The sequence below is a fragment of the Lepeophtheirus salmonis genome, chromosome 4 (genome assembly GCF_016086655.4).
Source record: "Lepeophtheirus salmonis chromosome 4, UVic_Lsal_1.4, whole genome shotgun sequence".
NCBI classification, from domain to species: domain Eukaryota; kingdom Metazoa; phylum Arthropoda; class Copepoda; order Siphonostomatoida; family Caligidae; genus Lepeophtheirus; species Lepeophtheirus salmonis.
Genome location: NC_052134.2, coordinates 31,992,773 through 32,018,448, shown reverse-complemented (window position 1 = coordinate 32,018,448; position 25,676 = coordinate 31,992,773). Strand labels below are relative to the sequence as shown.

Genomic DNA, 25,676 nt, shown 5'->3' with positions numbered 1-25,676 from the left:
ATGTATATAAAATATATTATGTATTAGTGATGTTACAAATTTTTATATTACGGTTCCGAGATCTATGCGGTTCTTCATCAAACATTTTCAGCTATTAACGGATAATCATATAAATTTTAGAGATTCTTATCCGGTTCATTGATTTTGATGGAGATCCGGTTCTTTCATATCCCCATTTCCTATAAATTTTTTTATCAACTATGTAAAACCTGGGACGAGTAGGAAGGGGTAAAGTCATACCTACTCCTATTTTTGCAGTCAAGTTAGATGGTTGTCTAAAGCAGCATCCTCAGAGGGGCGGAAAATAATCCTCTTCAATTAATTAATGTTTTATTTATTTGTAATTTATAGAATACAATTTTATATTTGCCAAAACGGCCAAAGACTCATTGCCGACCACTAATAAAAGGATTTTTGAGCTAGATCTCACTTGCCTCAAGGAAATAGAGTGGAAATAAGATGAATGAGGATGCTTTTTTGGTTGTTGTTGTTGGTTAGAACAAATGGAGGGGTCACAAACCGGTTCTTCTACATATTTCGAAAAACGGTGGGTAGGTAATGTACTTTTCTCGTTTTTGCAGTTTGCGAACCCGTTCGGACCCGCAATCCATGACATCACTAGTATGTGGTATATATTTCTTCATGCAGTAAACTTGAATGTTCAAATATGTATGCATGCATAACGAAGCATAATGCTGTTCTTGGTTGATATTGTCGATAAAAGAAGAATATATTTGAAAAGAGTGTGATATTTGTAATTAATTAAATGGATATGATAATGTATCTATAAATATTTACGCTTACATCATTTGTCTATTCGTCATATAATTATTTCTTTTCTTTCATAATTATCAAAGTGTTTGATTATAAAAATAAAATCAATACAAGATCAGGGGATGTCATGTGTTTTCATTAACAAAACAAATGATTGACAACCAAATTTATGTTTCTTCGAGTTGAACTCTGAGCACTTTCTGATAAAAGTCATAGGATAAATTTTTTGTCTCAATACAAATATATTGTACCACTTTTCGACAATTTTTCTCCACAAAATATATATAAAAAAAAAAAAAAAAGTATGTAAGGACAATGGGCATGTCCTTATAGAAGTGTTTACAGAATTTTTGTTAGTGATCAGAGTTGATGACTTTTTTTAAAATATAAAATTTTTAAATTTAAAGGATTACGTCATCGGTAGATCATTTTTTATTGATACAGTGTAGCTCGAAGTACTGGTTCCAAAATAAGTTTATTATTTACCACTATTTTTCTGTTATACCAAACAAGACTATTACTTAATACTACTAATAACAATTAATAGGACATTTTAAAGAAATTGTGGACATCGACCTATTATCTTACTTTATTTACAACGACGGGGAATCGAACAAAATGCAATTGATATATCTCTAAAACGATTTTTCATCAACATTCATCAAAAACTATTTAAGTATCAAATCTCTCTGAAACGCTTGAGGTGCCTAAAAATTTTTTCTGGGATGATCAGAAAAACTGTTTCTTCTGCAAAGTAGCCACAGATAGCCATGTTGAAATAAAATAATTTATAATATAACTTCTTGGAGAATCTTTGGACCAACATGAGGTTTCATTATTCCCTTGTAATTACAAAATAATTACAATTGTCACTGCACACGTTTGTATTTATAATATACGGGCTATAAACAGGGGTTCTGCAACAGAGGCCATGTCTACTCAACTCAAAATAATTTACAATTATCATACTACAAGGGTGTTCAAATTTCGATTAAAAAAAAAAGAAGACATGTGGTCCAATTAGTACTTGATTTAGGGGGAGAGGTAAAATGTTTGGAGATTAGTTAAATTTATATCCTTGTTTATTACTTTATTTTCATGATTTTATCTAAAACAATTTCAAGATTTAGGTACACATTGGAGCTGGTATAACTGAATTTTTTCCCATAATAGTTGAATCACTCTGATCTATACACAATTTTAATCTATGTTTAGCAATGAATGAAATATTGAAGAAAATAAAAAAAAATATTGTGGAGGTAAAGTTTTATTCCAGCTCACCCATTATGCTAAAAAAGTGATGTTCATTAATAGATATTTGAAAAGATTTATTCAATAAATAATTGAACTAAATATTATCGAAACAGGAACTTCTTGAATAATGTAACTATGCAATTTAAACCTTTTTACATTGTTCCAAATCACTTTTTTATTCACCGTTCATTGATGTTTGGTTATAAGCAATTTTGTTTTTTTCAATTTATTTCAATGCTTTATAAAAAGTATTACAATCATTCGATTTAAGCCAAGTAAACCCGTTCTATTTGATAACTTGTTGCCAACGAGAATCCAACTTCATAATGCTATTTTGTAGAAGCCCATGTTCCAAATGGCAAAAAACTCGAACAACCAATTTTAATAAGGCTAAATTTGTATCCCTAAGCACGCATGTCATGGACAAGAACAGGTGGTAGTCACTTTTATTGCTAGATTGGAACTTTTGTGTGGATATATGAGAAGTTTCCATCCGAGCTCCTGGAGCTTCTGGCGCGTCATCCAAGATGTGTGTGCCCTGGCGTTGTCTTGGTGAAGACACGATTCCTCTCTTATTCACCAACACTGGCCGCTTCTTTTCGATTGCCAGATTCAAACGGTCGAAGGTTGACAATAGAGAGCAGAATTGAGCATTTGACCATAGGGGAGTAGCTCATAGTAGATTAGTCCCATCCAATCCCACCAAACACACAGCAACACCTTCGTGGCCGTCAATCCTGGCTTGGCCACGGTCTGGGCCGTTTTGCTGGCTTTCGACCACGATCTCTGTCACTTGACATTGATGTAAGTGATCCATTTTTTATCACTAGTCACAATCCTCTTCAAAAATGACGTGTTTTTCTCTTTCAGTTAGTAAAAATGTAAAATATACCGAATTTCTTCCTTTGAGACCTCCATACTCGACGGTCGATAATTCACGACTGAACCGGCCAAGTACAATACTGTTCTTTAGGTGTTTGTAGTATACACTCACACTTTTACAACATTGTATCATATGATCCTGTCTGACCAATAATGAATGAACAAAATATACTTAGTTAAAAAAAGGGCGTAAAACAGATATACGAAATTTCTGTCTCCCCAATTCTAGTGTATAAACTTTATATTTTAAACTTAGCGCTCCGGAAAAAATACATGAACTATACATAAAAAGACAAACTCATTGAAACGTAATCTTAACTCTAAATAAACTTTCTACTGTTTCTATCAACTTAAAACATTGGCCAAGAAAAAAAAAAATGAGTTAATGCTAAGATCCATTAGAAAAAATTGATATTGTAGTTTTTATTGAATGTCTTTAAATTCATTCATTTTTTTTTTCGAATAAAAATATATCACAAGATTGAAAGAAAAAGTGTGTAATAAAACTTGAAATATAGATTAATTTTTTATCAATCAAATTATATTGATGCTGACATGAATAATATTTAGTAATACATGGAACATTTTTGTAGATATAGACACATTATACTTGTATATATATAATATTCAATGAATATTCAATCATAAAATTGTATAATGCATACATACATAATGAATATTTGCAGAAATATCTTGGATTGTAAGTATTTTTCATTACAAGTTCTAGTGTTCAATTTCGATGAGGGGTAATAGTGCTTACCCTGCTTAAGCTACGCCCAAACAGACTCACGATATCAGATAACACGGATATGATAATTATTTAGCTTTTGTTATAAGATATCCTTTGAATCGAATGGTGGAAAATGCATTTTTAAGAATACGAGCCGATTAATTAATATAGATACTGCCAGTATCAGTAGCATTAAGATATAAGAAGAAATCCATAATAAAGAGACGAATTTTTATTAAATTGTTTCCTCCAAACATGAAAACAACCTATCTATATAGGTTAATTCCTATTTACATGAACCAAATTGGACCTTTGAAACGTTTTAGCTGAGAAGTAGATCTGATATGTTTGAGGCCATTGTAGCATCGAAAGCTTTAGATAGCTACTCCTCTGAAAAAAACAAGATGGAGTCTTTGCGTTAGTGTTCCATTAGACCTTCCCAAAAATATACTTTTTTGAATTTTGATATGTTCCTGGATTTATTACTATACTTTGCCGAGTTGGATTGGTATATCTATAATAATACAAAAACTCTGATAAGGATGTTTCTCGGAATGTTTTACACTTTGTATGTAGTAGGTTATTGTAGTGATGTCTTCACTGCAGATTAAGATTATTTAGCAATTATATGAATATTACGTAGATAAATCTATTAGCCCAATAACTGCACCTAAATTTATTGAAGCCATCGGAACTTTTCTCTGATAAACATGATAATCAAAACTAAAATTCACATTATTGTTTTTGTCTGTTTATTTATTTATGTGGTTTAGTATAGTTATCTCAAAAACAAGTCTTTTTCATGCCCCACCAAAACTTTGCCATGCCCACTGCTCTAAGATGTGAGAACCTCATTTTTTTATGGATCGAAATATGTCCTATACCCTACCTCTTTGACCTTACAGTTTTTCCAAAATGCTATTTTTGATGATTTTGTATAGTTTATGGACAAAAATTATAAATAAAATCCAAGATTGAATTAAAAAAAAAAATACATTACACAAAAATGGGATTATTTTTGAATAATAATTTTTATATATTTTATTATTTAAGGATCAAGATTGTTCAGTTCAATGAAGGTAAAGAGAAAGGTCTAGGTGTGTTGACGGCAGTACTAAAAATATATACTCTCATCTGTCAATATTAAGATCTCTTATATTTAATCAAATTTTGGGAAATATGAATGAATACTTTTTCTTACTTTAATTACTTTTTTCAATTTCTTATTTTAGAATTATTTGTATAATACAAATATCAAAACTAAAATGATAACCTTTTATATTATTCTTGATGAAGGAGTATAATAAGTATAAAGTAATCACTTGTGCATGAAAGACGAACAGTAAGACTGAGAATCTTTTATGAATTTATAAATGTATGTCATTGTTGGAGTTAGAATAGAATTGAGAATGGACATCCGCCGAGTATCTCCAGCCTTTATCATTGCTAGATATGCAGTTTGTTTTGTGTTCATTTCCTTCATTTTATGGCTACTCGCAGCTAATTTATTGAAACGTGATGATAGCTCTTCTACTCTTCTCCCAAATATTCTTCAAATTGTCCGGGTGACACGTTAATTATCGGTTTATTTTCTTTTAGAATACTGGCATATCCTATTACTTTCAATTATGGTCATCATTATGTGTTATATACTTGAGATGTTAACCCACGCTGGAAGAATACGAATTGGATACATTTCTCTAATTTTTAAGGATCAACATCGGTATTATACGTAAGAAGACCAGAAAGCAATTCTTCTTGACTCAAAATACTTCATTCTTCCACTAAAATCCCCTCAAAATCGCCTGGAATATGACTTGAATCAGTTATATAGGCATATTAATTGTGACAATACTCTGATATTTTGAACTTGAATATAGCACTTTCTCCTCACTCTTTCACTAAGAAAAACCTTTATGTCATAATCATAGTAATGTGAGAAGTCATTTCTAAATCAATCCTCTCTGAAGAAATCGAGGAGAAGCTCTGTCATTCTCTTGTTCTGCCTTAATCATTTTATAAGCTCTCAAACAACATATGTAAGTCACTCGTTTTTATGTCAACTTATTGTTATCTATTTTTCTCTCAAAAGTCAGCTAAGCTTCAGTTCCACTTCATGATCATCTTAATAGTTCATGCTCATTTTATAGATATTAAGCATCAGAGATGCTCAAGGCTGATTTGGCAAAAAAAAAATTATTTTTTCATAGGCTTGAAATATATGCAATGGATCGGGTTAATTGACAGGTTGAGTGAATTTTTAAAGCTTGATATTCAATTTCTCTAATATCCATGGTTCATCCTACTAGCACAAGGTTAAATTTTTAACGCCGAATTTCAAAGTGGAATAAAAATGTAAAATGGAAATAATTTTAAAATTTATATTGAGCAACATTAAGGATCACAAAAACATTTCCAATTGAAATTTAATGCTCGTATGTAAGGCAAATATTTCAAAAGATATTCATCTTTTTCTTGAAGCCCTAGTTTTGAATTGAGCAGCACTCTAGATTCGAGATAGATTCTTAAATAATGTGGTGCCCCAGTTAATAGTTTATAATTTATTATTATATTAAGTAAGAAGTCTAGACGACAGAAAAGCAGAAATTAATTAATAAATATTTCATGTAGATTGAAAAATGTATACTTAAATGTAACAATACTATTAATCGTAATGGGTTTATGATATTATTTATTTATGACAATAACTGTACATAAATCAGGCTGGTCCTCTAAATGATTTTTTTTTTTTGGAAATTTTGGTGAAGTGCTGTTTCCGGTAAAAAATGAAGACATATAAAGTTTGAGTCATATTAGTCATCATTTAAGGGTTGCGGCTGCCCAGTCTTTGGAGTTTTAAAAGTTAAAAATTTGTCTGAAAAAATGTCATTTTTACCTATAAATAGTCAATATAAAGCAATTTATATATATAAAAAAATATTCTACCTGAATATTGAGTAAAGTGCGCAATTTTTTTCATGTTTTTGAAAATTTATTTTACGCCAAATAACTTCATTAAATATAGTTTCTCGATACAAATTATTCATACATAAGTGACTATCAATAGTTTTTTTAATAAAAAGTCACATCACAAATCACGCAGAAGACAAAGAAGGAATACGTATGCATATGTTTAATAGCTGAGTGAATTTCATATGTAAACTTGGTAGAATAAGACTTTATTAGTAGGTTTGAAATTTGGCATGGAGTCTTAGATATGCAAAGGAACAGTTCCTGAACCTGGAATAAAGTTTCACTGCTCCCTATAACCAGCATTGCTCGCAGTAATTACTAACAGACAAACCTTGCCTTAACAATAACGAAGATAGCCCCTTACTAAATTCTCAGTGTTACTTTCTGTTTTTAATGTACAAACTCACACTTAGGAATCCAATACTTAGAAGTTATCTCCTCCAAAATGAAGGAATAACTACATAATTTGATGAGCTAGGGAGTACTTTGTTCGCTAAGCATCATATCATATTCATTGTGATATATATTACTAGCAAAGGATTACTCGGTGTTGCTCGAGCCAAGGAGGGAGAGGGAAATCCCATTGTCTATAGTCAAATTAATTGAGAAAATTAAAAAAAATGTTCAGAAAATACATTTATATACTAATAATTATTACAGGATTTTTTTATTATTATCGAAAAGGATCCTGATAATTCTAATCCTCTTGGATTCTTCACACCCCAAAAAAAACCAACACATATTTATTCCCTCTTGTAACCTTAGTAGTATAAAAAAATAATGTGTTATAAACTTGAAATAACATACCAACATATATGCATCTAAAAAATTGTCTAGATGAGAAATACATTTTTTATTTACTTCAAAAAATTATCTAATTGAAATTCGTGAAGAAAATTGCAAAATACTTTATTTGGACTAATTTCGTAAAAAAAAATTAATCGCATTTATTGGAATCGTAAAAGAAACACAATACTAAAATACTAATAGTTTTTTGTACTTGCAAAAAACAAAAAAGTTATGAAGAATAATGTTGTCTTGTATCATTTTTTTAAAAACTGAAAATGAACGTTTGATGAAAAAATGAGGGGAAAAAGAGTGAACAAAATAAAAAGATAGAAAAATTATTCAGAAAATGACAGATATTTCAGTTAAATATCAACTTTTATTTGGCATATTTATATGCAAACGAATCTTCTGACAAACTTCTACAAACTTTATTCAATTTACTAATCCCATATTCCACTGAAAGTTAATTTGTTTTTACTTGAAATAAACGAAATGTCAATTTTCACCGATTTCTTTTTAGCCCATAACATTTTTGAATTCATTTAGAAAACGTAGTAATCCATATAGCTGTTTTCGAAACGTCAATCACTTATTGATAAATAACTGCAAATAACGTTTTTGGGTATAGCATAAGCCCCCCTTATATAACCTCCCCAAAAATAGACACCCCCGTTGTAGCCTGTCCCATCCAATACTCAAATAAAATAAACAAACAAAGTTAGCTTTATTAATACAGAAGATATAGTTGAAAAACGAAGCAAAAGTGAGATTGTATATTTATGATTTACTCAGAATTATAAATCATATCAAGAAGGTTCGATGGATATATTAGTGCATAAACTATTTGCATATATATTAAAAATTTGGCCATTTTTAATTTAGACATAGTTATTCAAATAATGTTAATTATATAGTATTAAAAAATTGTTAAAAAAAGAATTAGTTATATAGGAATTACTTTAAATCCTAATTTTGCTTGGCAAGGTATATTCTCATACATTAAAACCCAAAATAAACATAAAATATATGGAAAAACAAATCTGGACAACTTTTAACTACAACCTGAACAACAAGGAAAACATTTAACATTAAAAAGATGATCACACAACCAAAAAGCAGGGTCTACGACGTCTACAACCACAAGCCCTGGAGTAATAAAAACTCACTTCCATTTTACTCATCGGCCTGAAACGTTCCTTTGAAATGTATATTTTAGAAATAATCAATTTTCATATTCTAATGGTTTATGATAATTATGAAAACAAAATTAGACTAAAACCTAAGCAATGTGAATTTTAAAGGCGAAAGACTGATTAAATATGTCTATAGAATAATATTTTATAATTATTATTTTTATTATTTTTTTCCTTTTGTACAAAAAAGTGAAATTGTAATGATACAAAGATGTTTTTACTAGGATATGTAGAACTTCAAGACACATATGTCTTTGATAAATTGCTTGAAAAAAGCCTCACCTGATAGATAAAACTAATAGTAATTCATCATTTGTATGCTGATGTATTAAAACAAAATAAGACCAGCTTGTAAAAATTGAAGAAAATAAAAAATGTATGGATTGTCTCATTCCCTGTTCCACAAATCCTTATCACGTAAGAGGAGAAGGTAATTTTTAAAAGTGGCATTTTCCTTTATGCCAGAAATAACTCTTCTCCTCTTCTCAGTAATTCCGATAAATGGATGAGTTCATTTGGGTTACCAAGTAAGTTATCGATAAGATTGAAGTATACGCAACGCCCTTAGAGGACAAAAACTATTCCTAAGAACACTATTATTTTGTGTCCATATTAATCACACAGACTTCGTTTCGCCATTTGGTTTGTAGTAGTGATGGAAAAATTAATAAGACTCCGAGAATCGAATGTTTTTTTCTGGAATTGGGATCGGACGAGGGAAAATAATGCTTAATTTACGATTCCGATTCTTATTTATTACTATCTTATGTTATAAGAAATTTTGGCTAGAAAATTTAATATTTGAAATTTTGTTAAATTTTTGAATTTTTTTTCAAAAAAGGTAATATTTAAAGTTTAATTTAATTTTTCAATTTTTTGTGAATAACTATATATTTTTGAATTACTTTTTTTTCAAAAAATTTAAAATTTGGCTTAATTAATCAAAAAAATTATTTTTTTAAAAATAATAGGTTTTTAAGAAATTAAAAAAAAAATTAAATATCAAATTGTATATTTGAAGAAAAAAATTTCATATTTGATTTTTTTTTGAAGAAAATTTCTAAAAACCAAGTCCTCCCTAAAATATAATCCTGTGGACGCCCCTCATAGCAATATGGTATTTTATAACTATTATTTTAAAATATTAAAGGATCGGAATCGGCATCGGAAATTTTTCGGAATCGTTCCATCACTAGTTTATTGATTTGGTTATCACCTTACAGTCAAAGTGCACACTTTTTTTGACTCGACAATACTAAGTAGAGAAGTATTAATTATTTATGTGAGTTGTAATACCTAATGCAGGATTCATTACATATTTTTATTCATAATTGCTCTGGTAACACATTTATATAATTGTGTATAATTTATGTTTCTAATTTAGAATTTACTGTATGTTGTGCGTATATGAATGCCCCATGTAAATTTGAAATATTATTATTCATTTTTAATTGGTTATTGAAAGCTCAAATATGATAATTTTAGACGAAAAAAAATTAATAGATAATTATGTTATCTCTCTATTCTAAAAAAATGTGAGTCGACTGATTAAATCCTGCTACTCAAAAAATAGTATTTATTAAAATATCTGAGATAATTAATTCAAACACACTCAACTAATATTGTGGACATATTAGTAACTGGGATAGGGGTGGTAGATTTTTGCGTCCCCAGCTATGAATTTATACTAACATACCTCTGTATAGGGTTGTAAATTATAAGATTTTTCGAGCCTGCAATATTTTTTTTTGTAGTTGGCAATCGAAAAATTGGTTTTTATTTTTTATAGCTGATATCACTTTTATTTAAATTCTTGAGGGTATAAAATGTAAGTATAAATAAATTGCATGAATACATGTAAGATGGCTAAGTACATTGATGATTTTGTTAGTCAGTTATATGAGTAAGTCCTTTTCGTATTAAGAGTAGAATTGAGGATTAACATGGAAGTTAAATTCAGTCTTTTATGCCATGTGTATCCCCCCATTATAGTGCCTTGTAGTACTAGAAAGCTACATAGGTAAAAGAATAAAATAATCACACAAACTCTAAAGCATTATCTTAGTCACGCCAGACACTGTATACTTTTTTGAGGTGAAATAACAAATCAGTTCATCGTCTTACGTTTTAATGCATATTAAATATTTCCCTTTGACAATTTTTAAAATGCTGACTCACGTTATATAGAGCACAAATGCATTTACTGTTATAAATCAGGGGGAGTTTAACTTTTCAGTTTAAAAGCAGGTACCACATCAATAATATGTCTATAAAAATAATATATATAATACCTATAAATTCCCTTAGTTGTTTAAACACACTGTAGATGTATTATCCTGCCTGAAAAGAACCGCATTCAGAAAAACACAATTTGAAAAATTTATCTAGTCTATTTAATTAGAAGAGTGAATTCATTGAGCATGTATAAATAGTTAAATAATAATATTAATAGCATCCTCCGTGACCCTAACGCATAAAAAAATATTCTCGTAGCCAATTTATTTTTGAAAAAAATGATTCCATCACAGAAATGTCACATTTTATGGTATCGACATACCAATAAGCTCTTGGGGCTTAAAAAATTGAATGGAATTCTTACAACATTTGTAAGTACAGGAGGTACACAATATTTTGCGATAAACTGAGTTAAAAATAATTTTAATTGTCAATAAGTATCAAAACTACTAACAAGACACCTTCTATTATAACGCAATTTCTTTGTTCCTTCAGAAAGGAATCGCTTAATATATATGTAATCGACTTTATGATTAGTTATGCTTTGCATAGGATACACTTTGTAATAACACCCATATTTCGTGATGAAGGCAGAAAAAATGACAAGGAGTAATTATAGGTCCAATGGGCCCATATGTTATTATTAGTGGAGTAAATTGTTTGGTATTTTAAGGGTTAAAATAATGGCTTATTTTACGATCCTGGTAATAATGACATTTACATGAAAAAGAACCCACATTAACAGGCTTTATATAAAATACAAATGTTAAATTATTTATGCAAAACATAAAGTTAGATGAGGCCAGAAACTAAGTAAAATGAACTTATCAATAATAAGAGAGAAAAAACAATTTTGCCATTATTTTATGTTTAGTTTTTATTACTATTTATATTGGTTGTTCTCTCATTGGATGCCTACAACTAGGAACTTCTCAATTAACTTCAGTCATGTTTCTTGTAACTTTTTTTAGAACTGTAAGTCTTATTTCTTGTCTAAACCTGTTTACAAACAATATACTTTTATGTTTTAATATAGTCTAGTTATGCTCAAAAAATATACTCTTAAACAATTTACAATGAACCTTTAAGTAAATATATCAACCCATTCGGCTTCGTTACACCTATAAATTATTTATTACTAAAATATTTCAAAGATATTATTATACTACTTCCGTGATTTCAATATTTGGTATATCGTATTATGAGTTTAATAAATCATTAAATACGTTTCAATTTAAAAGGGATTTATATAAAAATATATACGTTAACTCTGTTAACTACAATAATGATGTATCTATAATACAATCATTAATAAAATTCGTCGAAAAAAATACTAATAAAATCCTTGTGGTGATTAAAAAATAAGAGAAAAAACATTTTTTTACGACACCCCTTTGTAAATTGTAGTTATTATATTATTGTAGTTGCCAATAACATATATCTGGTGTGTTAACACAAACATAAATTCGAACAAAACTCATGAGAAGGAAATTCTTTCAATTTATTTGTTTATCTGAGAGTCTTTCAAATAAATTTCATAAATCTAAAGTTATTTTATTGAAGCAATGGATTTTTCTACTAAAGCAGAATTTTTGGTTCATCCAAAGGATTAATCAAAATAGTTTCTTCATAATAATTTGTCCAAAAATAACAATTAAATTTAGATTTAATTATGAATAAGATAATTCTAGCTTGTTTATATGTTGACTGCAGAGTCGGAGTCGGAATTATATTTGGTGGAATCGGAAAAATTTTACCGACTCTGACTACAAAAATTATTATAGGATGATACCGAGCTAAACAAACAAACCAAAATTATAATAATTTATATAAACAAAACTAAAGGCTTATATTGAGTATTTGCAAAGGTATTTTCTAAATGGTTATAACTTAATAGTAATTTTAAGTACTATTAAGTTATGAAATTTATTAAGTTAACTAACGTATATGTTTACTTCACAAATTTCAAACGTGCTCTATAGTCGATGCAATCACAATTCTCAAATACTTCTGAAGTTTAAATTATTATATTGGGTAGAGAAAAAACACTAGCCGTGCTAGTTCATTAATTAAACTTTTGTGAATTGTCAATGTCATCAGAGAAAGGTTGTGTGTATTGTCGTTCCTCGGTTACGACTACATAAATTATTTTCTGAAACTTATGAATGTATTAGAAATAGATAGATTTTGATCAATTTCATTTCATGTTCATCCAGTTCATCTTATATTCCAAATATTTTCTTTATTCATAGCGCAATTATTTACTACATATATCTATAAATTAAATTTATATTTATAGTATATAGACTCAAATGACTCAATACTACTTAATTGACTATAATATATATTTTTTTCCTTGTTTTTAGTACTCGATGATTCTGTCTGATGATGGCTCGTCCACATTACGTCAAGAGAATCAGATATCGGTTGTCTTTTTTATTACTGTGCAGTGTGCACTCTTGCCAGACCAAAAAAATTATCTTGTTGGTTGATTGTATGTTTTTTGCTTTTCAAATAACAGAATCAAAATAAAACAGCATATGAAAATTTTCGTTCCTTCACCATATACATACATACTTGTCAAAAGTTATTTAAACAATCACATTACATCTGTGTGCTATTAGTTAGGTAACTTAAGTATTATCTTTTATATTTATGACTATATTTGAAACAACTAAATTAATTTGTGTTAAATAAGGTTACAAATCCCAATTTACCACTTGGATTATTTATCATCATATTTTAGGACAAACATCATTGACTTACGGTATAAGTACCGGGTGGTCCATTGATACATACTAATTACATAATTAAGGAAAGTTTTGGGATTTAAATTAATTCATATTTCGATATATTAAAGTATAAACAATTAGTTACAAAACAAAACAAATATTAGCATACGTTCAAGTCAAGAAAATGACACATGTACGTGATCAACGAATTTCCATTCACGAACTCCAAGCAGTTGAGCGTCTCTAGGACGGACCACTGTCTACTCCATCAGCACGTCGAAAACTTTGTAGAGAGAAAAGGCCAAACTATACCCGGAGGAGTTAAAAAAAACAGGCCAGGCCAATTCCGTAAACTCCATGGTGGCTTATGCAAGAGATATTTGTCTACCACACCAGACTGTCCAGAGAACTATAAAAAAGTGAGTGGAAAGAGCCTTGTGAGGGTAGTAGACCCACTATTGATACCAAAAAATGAAAGAAACTCATTTCCTCCGTTGCAAAGCTCTTTTGAACTATTTTTTTGGCACGTTTGGCTCCCCTACAGCCCTGATGCCAACCACCTCTACTACACCTTTTGTCGAGGGGAAGGCCTGCAGTGTTCGTCATCCAAGCACTGAGGTCCTCAAAACCACTGTCAGTCATCACTGGGACGCCATGCCAAATGAATATATCCTCCCTCAGCAAGTACCAGGCCTTTTAGCGTCGCCTGGAAGCCACAATTACCCCTAAGACCGGTTATATTAATGATTAAGAGACCTCAGATACACATCTATTTATAGGATTAATTTTGTTGAAATTCTATTGTTAATTAATAAATTATACCTTCAAATTTAAAGTGCTCAGATTTTAATGTAGCACTCGGTAAATTATATCAAATCTTATTCTAACAGGGTACAGGCACCGGTTTTTTTAAAGGGGAGGTTGTCAATAAATTTGAATTATTGTTTGCGGGACTATATTATGAATTCATGAAATATCTTACAGGCTAAGACAGCAAAACGTGGACCGTTAAATAATGTTAACCTTTTCATTACTATGAAAAGGTTAAGTTTTTATTTTTTTGGTATTATTTTTCGTCGTCCTTTTTACATAAACAAACTATACTAATAATTTAGTCGTTTCATCATCTTGAGCGAGCAACAAGCAAAATACAGCGCATCTCAGATCTCTTAGATACTGGTGTTAATGTGATGAAGATTCAGGACATATTTTGTGTTCTAGGATATGGTTTTTAGGTTGGTCACCATATAAAAAAAATTAAAAAAATGGAAAAGATATCTCCGGAACGTCAGGAAGTGGGGGCATAATTTAAAAAGGGATGCGAAATTCTTGTTAAGTTTGGACAATAAAAAAAGGAGGATCCCACTAAGTCGATGAATCGCCTCGCCAATAACTTTTATGTGGCTCCAAGGACCATCAGGGGGGATATAAAGTACAGCTTGGGATTAGTTTCTTTCACAAGGACCCCACTCAACCTTCTGACAGAATGCATGAAAGCCAGGAGGCTCAAGAGGTGCAAGAAAATCGTCAAATGTATCAAGGCAAATTGGTCAATTGTAAAAAAAAAATTGGGACAAGAAGATTTTCACATCTGATCAATTCCACAACCGCCGGAACATACACTGTCTGGCAGAAACTAAAGAAGAGGTCCGATGGATAAACTATAACAAATATACTTACCAAACAATGGTTCTCGGTGTTGTGGCCTCTGATGGAAAAAAGATGCTTCTGTTCTTTTTTAAGGCTGGACAGAAAATCGGCCAGGAGGCCTACAATAAAGTGCTTAGGTACACCATCTTGCCATGGCTGTATACCAAATACACAGAGGGAGACTACCCGTGGACTCAGGACGGCTCCTCCTCTAGTACCTCCACCAAGTGCCATAAGTTTGTTCAAATAACATGGCTCAATTCTAGTTCAAAGAGATATGGCCCCCTTCCTCACCAGATTTGAACCCACTTGATTTTTTTATATGGGCACTTTGGAGAAGGAAATCAACAGGACCTCACACACAAATGTGTACTCACATTTTAGTTCTTAAATAGCTTTTAAAAAAAATCTGCGCGTTGTCTACTTATATTAGTTAATTTCCAAAACAATCAGAGTGCTGCTGCTGTCTTGCTGGCTGTAAAATAATACAACTCTAGATATGTTAATATTATTTTATGACTATTATCTTTAAGCTCAAATTTAAAATTGTTTTGGTGAACAAGAAAAATGAATTAAAAAGGACTCCCTTTTTAATTTATTTTTCTTGCATCTCCAAATTGCCTACTGTCATGCCACCTTGTGGTTCATTCATATATATATATTTACGTCCCATTGTAATGTTGAATAAATTATATTTATAAAAGAACATTTTCTAGCTTAAATATACATATAAAAATTAAAATACAATCCCGCATTCTGAATTTCTGAGATCCACTTTTTTTTCTTACATATTTATGTATATGTATGCATGATGAGAATAGATTCATGAGGCTTAAGAGAGTGCTTAAGTAATAACTCTTTCTTTCAAGTATTATTTTCATATCCTCCTAAAAACATATTCTAAGAATTTTCTTTGTTGTTAATGTTGACATATCCCCATTTTTTTCTGTCAAAATTAATTTTATAAATATCTTTTTTTCCCTTTTTCTTCTATAAGAATGACACAAAATAAATCATAATAAATACTGTTACTTATGTATTCATGTTAAGAAAATGGAAATGACAAGTAAACTATTGGTTATACATAATATGATAAGTAAACAGACCGTTTATTCTTCTTTCAACGATTTAAAAGATATTTTGATGACAATGGGCTCATAGTCACTTTAAAGAAAAAACTTGAAACATTTTAAAATTATTAGTAATAAATGCATAGTCAACAAAATTTCAACCTTCTTTTTTTTTGCCATTTGATTGCTTTTACGCCAATAAACATAAAAATAATATTTTTATGACCAAATATTTCTGGGTTTTTTTTGGCCCAAAAATTGTTTTAAGAAATATGATTTTAAAACATCTACATAATTTAGTGTTTTTTTCAGTTTGAAATAGATAAACAAATATAAACTACAATTTAAAATATATTAAATTATTTTTGTATGTTTTTCTGGATTAGAAAAAATGTTTTGGAAGTAAATTTTAATGACAAAAAATTGAAACTTTTCTTTTTTTATTATAGTTTGTCGTAAATTGAAGACATACAATTTATACTTTAAAAAGAGCACATTTAAAAAATTAATCTTTATTTGTATTGCTCATAGTGTACATACAGAATTAAAACAATATAAATTTTTAGGGAGAATTGCGCTACTAAAATATCATAAATAAGCTCAATTCCTCAAATTAAAACGTTAATCTCTTCATAAAATTTTCATATTGATAGACGGCCCTCTTCAACGTCAAATAGTATCGGAGGGAATCAGAAATACGGTAAGAATCACCTCAAGGAGCTACCATCCAAGTTTGGGATTTTGAGATAAAACTTTATATGCAATTATTTTTACCTTAGTTAGCCTTGATGCAATGAGAGCCTTGGCACTTAACAAAGCAACATGCATGGCTTGACTTTCGTGTGACAATTTTTTGGATGAAAGATCGAATAAAATTTACAATTTAATTTTCCCCATTTTGTGGTTTTTCATTTCCAAATTCAATGATCAGAACTCTTTTATTATTCCCACTAAAGGACAATCAACGAAAGAATGCTGAATACTTTTAAAGAGCTAGGCCACAAAAGTGGGATATTAAGATCATTTTATGTGTAACGAGATAAAATCAATTAGGAACACATCATCTTAATCCAAAGGCAAAAATTGGTTGACGAATTTAATCCAAAAAAATCTTTTAACAAAATATTGAAAATTGCATTTACTTGTACCTTATTATCTAAAGGTTTGCAAAAATAATATAAATTCATAATTATTCACAAAAAACTTTATTTATAAAGTTTTTTATTAGGATATTTCAATATCGATTTTTTTTTGCTATGCTTTGCTTCACCTGGCTTCATATAGTATGTTAGTAGTAGTAGATATATATATATACTAATAAGTTAAAAACTTAACTTTTTGACATCCAATAAAGTTAACAAAAGTTTTTTGTTTTTTTTTCATTTCTTTGCCAATTTTTTTAAATCTTTAAATAAAATGCTATCAGTTTTTTAACCCAAGTTTATTTAAATTCATAATAATATTATGAAAAATCGGTTTAAAAACCTTTTTTGTTGTTGTTTATGCTAATTCCATTATTATATCTTAATACCTTAAAATAACATATTTTATATAAGACAAGAAAGTATATACTTATACTGGGTGTAAACTAAACATTTCTGCTTATTTTCCTTAATGTTTTTTTTATTTCTAATTATGCTGCCCGTTTAAAAAGATTAAAAAGGTTTTGTGAAGTTCCAATCATTTTTTTTTTTCAATTATACCAGTTGAAGCTGGATTTTTGACTAACAAAAGAGTCATGTAACATTGTTATATCTATGTTGATTATTAATAAAAATTGAAGCAAAGTTGTTAGAGGCTGCCACATTGGTCTGCACTGGCCATAGTAATTCTGACATTGTTAAGAGGCATTGTACCAGATCAGAAAACTTGTGGAATATAGAAAAAGCTACATGAATTTGCCTAGAAGTGGCAGATCAATAAAAAACCATACACAATATGAATATGGTCATAGAGTGTTCGTTTCCCCAGTCATCTGATCTGAATCCATTTTACTTTTCAAATGGATGGCATATTGAGTCCAAAGCATATAGAGTCTTCTATAGCAACAAAACCAACCTTTAAAGCCTGTGTGGAGTCCCATTAGAGGAGGATGTACATAACTTACATTACTAAAGTATGTACAGCCTTCTTACTTTGTCTCAAGAATGTTGTAATTGAGGCTGTCAGAAATAAAATTCATAAATAAAAATCCTCATAATATGTAAAAAAAGAAGGATTTATAAGATTATGATGTGATGTTCATTGTTATTCGTAACACATGGTAAGACGTCGAAGACAATTTTGAACAATTATATCATGCTACTACTGTAGTAGTAATTATCTCAATGAAAGAGACACAGTACTAACAGATGTATTGCAAATCCATTTTTATCAGGACTTACCTCATTTACTCAATAATTTCATGATGTTCATCTTAACATGCAACCAGAAACGGAGTCAACATCCAACGTTTTTTCATCAGAAAAGATAAAACACTTCCAACTGGTGCGTATTTTAGATAATTTAAGTCATTAGCAACGTTAAAGATCAGATTGTTTCATGCTGTTTGTGAGAATACACCTCTTTAGCATTACCAAGGACCAGTGCCGTATGTCGGGAAGATTTTCCGGTCCGCTTTACAAAGGTGAACGGTTGATTTTCATTGGTGAATATGGGATATTTAAACAGGACAAATGCTACAGCACAGACTAGATATTGCAAGAACATCGTCCAATGGACTGTTTGACCATTATTTTCTTCAGGCAAACATTGAGAAAAATAGAATCGAAAGGAAAACTTCTGGACTGAAAGTCAATATCGATCTATTCACCTAGGAAGGAGTATAATTGAGTATATGCACTGGGCGAAATAATAGACCATGCAACAGTTATATCGACAGAAAAGATAGTAGATGTTGTCTAAACTCGCATGTATACGTGGTGATGTGTTTGAAAAAAATCAAGAAAAAATGCATGTGTTCTTTATCATGACTAAGAAGAAGAAGTTTATCTTCTCTTTCCTGGACGCAAAGGTGTAAATAAAACTGTCCATATCTTTATGGAGCACCATGCCCACCATCGCCCTGTGCATATTGAAGAGGTTGAGGGAGGAGAGCCTCATGTGGTACTTAGCCTTATGAGACAGGAGAATGACCGCTCCACCTCTCAGCAGCTGATGGGCATTGAGGCCAGGATCACGATCACCTTGTATAGCTCCGGCATCAGGCTGAACACTTCCGAGCTTTTTAACTGTGCAGCCATTTGTGACGAAACTATGTCTTCTGCGTCAATATCTGCCTAGAGAAACATAAATTTTAAGCATGTGATGCAAAATTTAACATTCTGATATTAACCTTGAATTGCTGGAATATTGCATGGTATGACTGGAGCTGCTCGAGATCAAGTTTGTAGCGCTTGGCTACACGCTCCATGACAAGGGGATCTACCTCTACCGATTGTCATGATTTATCGTAATGTCTGTATCATCGGTGGAAAATCTACTCTCAAGCTTATTGATTGCAACATCGAAATGTGTTTCACGGAAGTAGGATTTAGTTGTTTCTTTCCACTTTACTCTCCTTGGAATCTTCACTTCCTTGAACTCGAAATTAATTGAGTCTTCCTGGTCAGCTACCGATTTCAGCTCAGACGACTTCAACTCAGCAAGTTTTCAGATTGATTCAAAGCTTTTCTCATTCTTAAGATCTTCAAGAGTCCTAATCAATAGGTTGACGTATTTCCGGACCTTTGTTAGGTCCACCTTTCTACCTTGAAGTTAATCTGACAAGCTATATGTGTGTCTGAGGCGTGTCTTCAACAGTCAATGCCGAAAACAAATTGGTGACTAAAGATCCTGTTGAGCAGAAAAGCTGCTGTAGAACTTGACAATGTATTTTTATCTTTTCTCATTATTATGAGGGTCTTCAGGATTCTGATCATTTCTAGGATACAGCGTGTACAACATTGTAGGAGAGACTCCAGCAGGTGGCAGCCTGTCATCATCTTGTCAAGTTACTTATCTTCGCTTATTATCTTCACCGACTTGTAGATTGCTGACCTCTTTGGTGACCCATCAATCAAATTGTATAAAATTTGCACCGTCCCTAGTGTATTTCTCAACAAGGTTATATTTGAGAGAATATCATAGACTACAAGGTTGAGGAATAGGCGGCGTAGCAGTGGATGTAGACATACAGAGGCCCCACTTCCTTCCCTTGTTTGATATAACTGATGATGTCTCATCAACAATCACAGAGAACCATTAGTCATCACCGCTGTTACAAGTCTTGACATCTTCAATTATATTCTCCGTCACTTTGGATACTATATGTTAGCTGAAGTCCACTTGGCAAAACAAGCCCCAGCTGAACCAAATTTTTTGACCTTGGCCCCTAGTTTATCTTTGAGAATCTGATTGTCGTGTGAACTCAGGGGGAAAGGATCCTTGAAGTTTCCTTGATTATTTTCATTATATTCTGTCAACTTTTCTCTTGCCTAGAAATCACCCATAAAAGTCAATCTTTGCTTTCCAAGGAATCCAACGGTTTGGAAAAGATGCCTCGAATAAGTCCTCTACTTCACGACTTCTTCAGCTTGTTCACACTGAACCTGACAGAAGCCCGAGACATTCTTTCTCTTTGATGTGAAGAAAATGATGGACTTTTCCATCGATAGTTTGTGTTTTTGTTGTTTGAATGAACTTTTGACGAGGAACTGTTTTCCAATGTCATTAACTCAAAATTCCTAAGCTTGGAAAGGACAAATTTGGAACAGGCAAAACACTTGACTTACTTTCCAACCTCGTCAAATTCTAGCCACGGGAATTTACAGTACGTCATACAGTGAGTAAAATGGGGAAATTATATTCCAATATGATGACGTTATAAAAAGTGAATCATTCATCTGCTTATCCTTTGCTGACGTTGAAAATAACTTCTCCAGGCAAAAATGAAAAAAACCCAAAAAACTTTTCAGATTTTTAGCTGAACTGATAGCAAGTATTAACTGTTAAAAACGAATGCAAGTTTGCCTGTTAATATAAGGGGGTGGTTCACTGACACCATAGCAGTATATCTTACTTGTCACCATATTGAAAGTCTCTGGAGTATTTGTCATCTATCTCAGGACTTTATGTTTGTAAATTGGGTTATGGTCTCGATGGCCTTCTACTGTGGCTTCCGCCCGGTAAGTGTCACGTCCCCCAGGTGGCTCTTGAAGACTTTGGGGTACTCCTAGCTGCCTTCCACAAATTCCATCTCATCAGTCTTGCTCTTCTCCTCTCCCTGATCATTGTCGCTAGTCTCAGAATCCTCTGCAGAGGGAATTTTTTGTTGTTGACTACAGAAAGCTGCTCAGGAGAGAAAATGAACCCGATATCGAGGTTAGGAAGTTTCACTCCAGGAAAAATCCAACCGTTGCGGTAATTTGATATGTCGCCATTATTTTGTGTGTCTGCAGCAACTTTCTCTGTAGCAGAAACATACTATTCAGATCTTGGTTCAGGCAGTGAGACCTCAACTGGAGCAGGGTCATCTAGACAGAAGGATGTAACAGATGAAGTTTTTTAACAGCAAAGTACCATATTTTCTGCTTATGATCAATTTTCACTTGATACTTGCAGCTGGGGTCATTCTTGCGGAGTAAACTCCACTGTCATTAAAATTGTCCTTCTGAATTTCCTTCTGATATATAGAACAAATCACCAACTCTCTGATCTCTCAACATTCCTGATATTTCTGATTTAAGTAGTAATAATTTAATTTATCTTGGATTCAATCAAACACATTCTCACGCTCTTAATTATTTCTAAGTACTTTACAGGCGAAAATAAAAAACAATGACCTACACAATATTTTTCGAATGGAGTTAAGGTACTTCACATTGAGTTGATATTTAAATTCGATATTATGTTTAACGGTACTGGCTCCAATCAATGTTAAAAGTATCTCTATTGATCATGGCTTCAATGTATTTTTTCAATGTCGCATACATGTATGGGGTTTAGTAAAAGAAACTATTTATTTTTATGAAAAATACACGAATCATATATTCAGAGGTTCAATGATTTATATTTATAAAATGACGGACAATATTTCAAAGAGATATTACGGTCAATTATAGGGTTTAATTCAAATTTCTGGGATGAATTGAGTTATCCGAGAGTATTAACTGTAGTTTTAAATCTTCATTTTATCTATCTGACTTAATTTTGCTCCAATATTGTCTTAGACATATAATTTTAGAATTCAATAAATATGGTGGTGAGTTTTGGCTACTTTACGCACAATTTGTGGTGCCTCGCAAGGATTAATCAGAACCATTTGTTCATTGAAATAAGTGATAATTTTGTGGAAAATGTATTCCATGTTCAATTTTGAGAAAAATTATTCTAGTTTCCTTTTGGGTGAAGGTACTACAAATATATAATTGTATTACTAATATTTTAGTACTATTAAGAGTTGGTCAAAAGCTCTTATATATAAGAGCTTTTAATAATTAATTATGCCTTAATTCATATATATTTACATATGGAATTGGTGGACAGTTGGGTTAGGTGTTTTTTGGTACGCTGTAGCAGACAATGCGCCATTCTGACGTACGGCGATGCCAATGACTAATCTCCAAGCTTTGCGACTGTTTTATTGACTGCAACATGAAAGACCACCAAATATCTAGCATAATTGTGTATAGATTGAGTCCATCTGAATTATGTACTTGACATAATCTGTATTGCTATTAGACTTTCTGCTAATAACCATCCTCAATTTCAATGTTCCTCTGCTTCTTTTTTACATTATCGACAGTCTTCCTTGCCACTCCTATTGTCTTTGAAATCTCAGTTGGTGATTAAGCCGCACTGATTAAAGCTGTGTCCTGCTTTTGATTCTAGCTCAAGAGTGGATATTGTGAGATAATATGGATCCAAAATATATTTTTCACGGGTATAGGAATTCCTCGGGATTTTGAAATGGAAGCAATAAATGGTAATATAATTACTTTTCATGACATGAAACCCACCTAGACAACCCTAACACTGTTAGATATTGGAAGCTTTTAAGTGCTAAAAATCTTATTACCAATAAATTAAAATGTAGAGAAAACATGAGCAATTGTTTTTTCCTCTGCAGCTATATTTGCTAATTTTTCTTTAAAAATACCAAGGGTGTGTGGTGATTCCTGAAATCATACTTTTTACATTGTCAATTTCAGCTAGATGCATGACTAGCTTGAAAATAATTGTTTGGAGGTATGAACCCTTCATCAAGGGAGACGAATGGATTGATTACTATTTTTTTAAACATTTAGTATGTGATTTTTTTTTTACAATTTTGTGCTGATCTTATTGAAATAGTTGATTGTTTTTAGGTGTAAGTCATGGCTAGGAGGTCTAATTTTAAGCCAAAATGTCTATTTAGGCTTATGTAACGTATGTTTTGTATATATCTGTATAATTTGTTACCTTCAGATGATATTCTTAGTTCCCTCATAAAATAATAAATCTTTGTCCACAGCTAATATTTAATAAATACTAAGTAGCATCGATTTTTTCTAAATCAGTCACTTAAGATCTCAGAATTTTGAAATATTAAATTTGTTTTAGTTGCCACCCTGTATATTACTAAGAGCGAAAAAAGCATCACTTTCACAAAAAATGCACTTTTTTTTCATTTTAAAAGCACAAAAAAAAAAAAAAATTAAAGAAAATATTAAAGTTTTTTTTTAATTTTAAAGTTGCCAAATTTATTTTTTCTAATTTGATTACTTATTAGAATATATTATACTTTCCTTATTTAATCTATTTCATTTTTTTTTTTTTTTGGGGGAAAGGGGTGTTAGTTCTTTTATTCATAAAGTATTACATTCATTTTTTGTATCACTACAAAAAAAAAATACTTTTTTTGTAGGTTGCCAGTTGTGAAATGTCGAATATCTTTTTCTGTCTATGAATCTTTTTTTGGATAATATCCAATCATTTGAATGAATAGAAAAGTTTTCTTTTATATCAGATTTAAATTAAAATAATATTAAAATGTATAAATTTGATGTTTTGCTGCATAGCATTGAATCTCAGTATATCTGATTGAATTTTTCAGCTTGATCCAGTAATACTTTGTTATGTTAAGAAATGTATTATTCAGCAAATGTTTAATGATCTATGACTATATAAACTGTAAAGATATAAATTTGTAAGTTTAAAGAGATCCCTTGAAAATTCAGCTTCTAACATCACTGACATTAAATTAATGCCAATTCGTAATATATTATGCGAGGTACTCTGTAAAAATAAAGAAAGGTTATTGTATTTTTACGATCCAAGTATACAACTCTGTTTTTCATAATCTTTCCGGAAGTATAAATGATACGTCAAGACATATATAAGCCAATAAAATAATTATTCTATGTTTACAATTATACTTACATATTTTGACCGTCCTCAATATTTTATAATTCTATATAAGTATATGCAACACTTGATATTTTGTCCTTGTGCTGTGCTATGTGTGGGCTAACGTAAATGAATTCAAAAATGTACTTAATTTGTGTATATATTATATTTATTACGTTTTGTAATGAGGTGAATAATTTTAAATGTACTTAATTTGTGTATATATTATTTTTTTTTTTTTGCTTAGTAATGAGGTGAATAATTTTAAATGTAGGATTTACAGTACTTATTAAAATTTTGATTTAGGTACATGTAATCTTTGATTAAAAAAATGAAAGTTATTTAGTAACGGTACTAGGAAAACTTCGCTGGGGAAAATTAATTGTGGATTATTGCCCTGGAGAAAATCGCTGTGGAGGAAAATTGATTTGTACAAACTTCAAGATGAATAATACCACATTATAAATTTGCTTAATATTATTTATGAAAACTATCGAAAGATTTGTATGTTCCATTCTCGGAGAGAGTATCTTAATGCCTAAACCCGGACCCTGAAGGATTAGCAGACATGGACAAGGTAGTTCCTTGGCATGTTGGACATGGTTTCCTTAATACCATGGTATGTTTGATTTGTTTTAGACTCAATGTAGCTCCAGATAAAATAATCAATTGGATTTAGTTGTAGAATCCTAAGGGCCATATTTCTTTCCCAATGAACTCTTAGCAGTGCTCACTCACCCACTTCAGTGACTTGTATGAGACATGCCAAGATGTTGAGTCTTGTTACCAGACAAATTTGGAAGCCAGTCAAATTTGAGAGTTCTCAATTTGACATCATTAGGTTGTTGTGGCCAAAAATCATCTTTCCTCACCTGTAATTTCAATCTTTTTTATAAGTGGAGCAGCTGTTGCCATGATGCCGAAAACTTTATTTAATTTCGTTGAAAGAACAACGTTTTTGTTGTCAAAAAAAAAAAAGGAAGCCATCAGACAGTTGTATCATAACGAAATTGCTGGTGCATGCGTC

General features: G+C 30.9%; 1 long non-coding RNA gene across 1 annotated transcript in view; it reads left to right on the top strand.

Annotated features, from left to right (window-relative positions):
• LOC121115716 (uncharacterized) overlaps nt 1-17,568 on the top strand; it is a 49,032-nt gene extending 31,464 nt beyond the window's left edge. Inside the window, exon 5 of the long non-coding RNA XR_011779770.1 lies at nt 16,936-17,568. This is a non-coding gene — a long non-coding RNA (uncharacterized lncRNA). The remainder of the gene's footprint in view (nt 1-16,935) is intronic.
• Nucleotides 17,569-25,676: the final 8,108 nt, after the last annotated feature.